The 3,153-nt window shown below is 57.4% G+C and overlaps 1 long non-coding RNA gene across 1 annotated transcript; it reads right to left on the bottom strand.

Annotated features, from left to right (window-relative positions):
• Positions 1–370: 370 nt before the first annotated feature.
• On the bottom strand, positions 371–2,154 carry LOC146585291 (uncharacterized). The gene is made up of 3 exons (XR_014898021.1): positions 1,961–2,154; positions 929–1,105; positions 371–552 (listed from the first exon to the last, which is right to left on the bottom strand). It is a non-coding gene; the product is annotated as an uncharacterized LOC146585291 (long non-coding RNA).
• Between the last annotated feature and the right edge of the window lie 999 nt (positions 2,155–3,153).

Consider the following 3,153-nt stretch of genomic DNA (forward strand, 5'->3'; position numbering starts at 1 on the left):
CCTGCGCCTCCGGCTCTTCGGGGACCACCGCCGGCTCCTGGCCCTGCTGGCGGCCGCCTCGCTCCTCCGCCTCCGCGCCGCAGGTAAGGAGCGGCGCCGCGGCCGCGCTCCGCGGGGGGACGCGGCCAGCGCGGCCGGGGGTGCCGCCGCCGCTTCTCGCGAAGGGGTGCGCGGGGAGCGAGCAGGCGCGGAGAGCCACGCTGGTGTCCGGAGGAGCTGCGCCGCGCTTGTGCCGTCGGGGGTGGCCGAGCCTCCGGCATCCTCCCCAGCTGCTGGCTGCTGTCTTTCTTTTTTCCTTTCCTTTCTTTCCTTTCTTTCTTCTTCTTTTTTTCTTTCTCTTTCTTTTTTCTTTTTCTTTATTTTTTTGATCCCCGTTGCAAAATCGAAACCTGATGTTGCGTTTTACGAGGGGGGCGGGGGTTGGCAGGGGCGAGGGAAGCGGCGGCTGCGCCCAGGAGGGCTCGCTACAACTTCTCCTTCTCCAGGCGCATCGCGGGCTCCGCCGTGCCTCTGCCCGGCCGGTGCCGCGCACCCAGCCCAGTTGGTGGCGACCTGCGGGGGCGGGGGGGTGGGGGGGGGGGGGGGAGGGGGGGGGGGGGGGGGAGGGATGGGAGAGAAACCTCTGCGCTGCACTGGGTGAAGGAGAAAACAAAGATAAGTTTGGGGTTTTGTTGTTGCCCGGGGTGGATAGCACCGAGTGGAGCCTCCCTCCTTCCCTCCGCCCGCCCTGCAGCCCTCCCCTCGGAGCGGTTATAATAACGTGTTGTTATTTGCGCTGTTGAGCGTTGCCAGAATCTCCGCGGGAACGAGGAGGGAAGGATTAAAGTTGAAGGGGCAGCCGCGCTGCTTGCAGGCTCGATGGAGGCTCGGCCCGAGTCTCTTCGCGGCGTGTTTTGGTGCTTCAGAGGGTCCCATTTCCCCCGGGTACCTGGCTGACCCCCCGGGGCAGACGATCGCGGCCTCGGCGAGCTCCGCCGTCGCTTTTAGGGCTGAGCAAACCGCCCTTGTTCACATCGGACCCTCCGCTGTGGCAGCTGACCGGGCTGTCCGGCACCGCCGGTTGCAGGGACCCTGGGGAGCCGCGATGGTGTGAGAGTTGCAGTTCCTGTAAAAGAAGCCGCATAAACATTTTTTTCACTTTTTTCCCCTCCCTTTCCAAGATGCGCTGGTGCTTTCAGGGCAGAAGGGGGGAGGTTTCCCTTGTTCATTTTCCCTGTCCTGTGAAATGCGCTGGGGAGGTAGGAGCTGCCCGATTCAGCTCTTTGATCTCCCGTGAAAGCATTCCCTGGAAAATTGCCCTCTCCCGCTTTGGAGCAGATAAGCCTTGCTCCCGGGCTCCTTCCCGGGGCGCTTCGCCCAGGGCCAGAGGCAGGAGGCGGCGGGAGGCAGCGCTCCCCCGGCGGGTGTAGGGCTGCCCCTGCCCTGCCTCGGCCGGGCACTGCGCGCTCGGCGGGCGAGCAGGCGGCTCCCGCTCGCCTTTCCTGCCTGGAACTTAATTGCGCCGAAGTGCAGGAGGAGAGCGATGATGTCTTTAAGGAGAACCAGTGATGCTGCAGATTAGAGGGGACTTGTTAATCAATCGCACGTTTGAAAGGGCTTTTCTTCCCTTTGTTGCTCTCGCTAATCCATTTACCTCTCCCCGGGAGGTGACAGATGCCTATATTTCCTGTTATTCAGCTCCGGGGTCCTGGGCCTTGCCATTTGTTGCACGGCCGTGAAGGGAGAGGGTCGCCAGAAAGCTCAGAGGGCTCGGGGTCCTTTTCTTTGCGGGGAGGGGGGGAGCGTGTTACACCTCGCGGATGTGGGGGCAGTTCCCGTGGCGTTTATTTCCCTAGGGCCTTTATTGCTCCCTTTGAAGGGGGCCCCGCTAACAAATTGCACGACGGGCCCCGCCGCCCTGCGCGGCCGCGGGGTCCCGGCCGGGCGCAGAGCCCGCGGCGCCCCCCGCCGCCCTCCTTACCCCGTCCGCCGAGCAGCTGGCTGCGTGTCGAGGGCTCGGCGGTGCGCGGGATCGCCGAGGAGTTTCTCCTCTTCGTTTCCTTGGCGAGCCCGCGCCGGCCCCCGGCGGCGCCGGCCCGGCCTCCCCGGCGGCGGCTGGCTGGTTTCCCGCAGCCCTGGGTGCCCGCCGGAGCGGTTCCCCCTTAGTCCCCGCGTTTGAACCTTCCCGAGGCGGTACAAAATCGCACACCCCCAGTAAAAGGGGGTTGGGGGCTACTTCCTCCCTCCCCTCTCCTCCCCGTGCTTCCCTGGCAGAGGGTGCGTGAGTCACCTGAGCCACCCGTGAAAAGCCCGGATTCCCGSTGCTTTTCGACACCCGTGGGCTTCCAGGCCGCGGTCTCTTCCTTTAGCRTGGGGCACGGTCATCGGAGCCCGTAAGCACGGTCATAAATACGCCTACGGTCCTGATGTTAAGTGCTATTCTTCTATTAGATTTGCATAACTCTAAACAAGGTATTCGTTCGTCTACGTTTCACCTAAGCGTTTATTTTTGAAAATGTTATTTCAGGCTTTTCTGTGGCCACTTTAAAATTCGATCTTTTTTTGCGAGGTTCTGCTGCAATCAAAGATTAGGATGGTAGTTTGTAGGAACTGGTGATGTGCAATTTTCCAGATTTATAAACTACAAATTTAGATTTACGTGTCTGGTTCTACCTCCTTACCATTAAATCGGAAATGACGTTTTAGTCAACCTAAAGTTAATACTCACATGACTTGCAAAGTATGCAGAACTTTCTTTTTTTTTTTTTTTTTTTTTTTTTTTTTTTTTTTTTAATTACATTTCTGTCAACAGTCTGTGGGAGTGAGAGTTACATACTGGTAACCTTGTGTTATGATTTTGCAAACCCTGTGGTTTGTTAACTTCTAACTGTTATGAAGAAAAGAAATCATTTCTTGGAGTGCAGAGTAAGTGGAGAAATGAAAAAAGTACAAAATTCTTCTGAATGCCCTTAAATGCCTTGTAACAAAAAAGTACTGAGATGCTTGAATCTTTAAAGTCACATTGTGTTTAGCGATAGCCTTTTCCTGACTCTGGTAAATGAGATTCAGCTCTGGAAATTGTATTCAGGTCACTCGGTAAAAGCTCATACAGCTCATTTGAAAATAAGAAATCTTAATACAGCTTTTAGTAAGTGCCATTGATTGCACGGCCTT

The sequence above is a fragment of the Rhea americana genome, unplaced genomic scaffold (assembly GCF_003343005.1).
Source record: "Rhea americana isolate MKP2758 unplaced genomic scaffold, rheAme1 scaffold_83, whole genome shotgun sequence".
NCBI classification, from domain to species: domain Eukaryota; kingdom Metazoa; phylum Chordata; class Aves; order Rheiformes; family Rheidae; genus Rhea; species Rhea americana.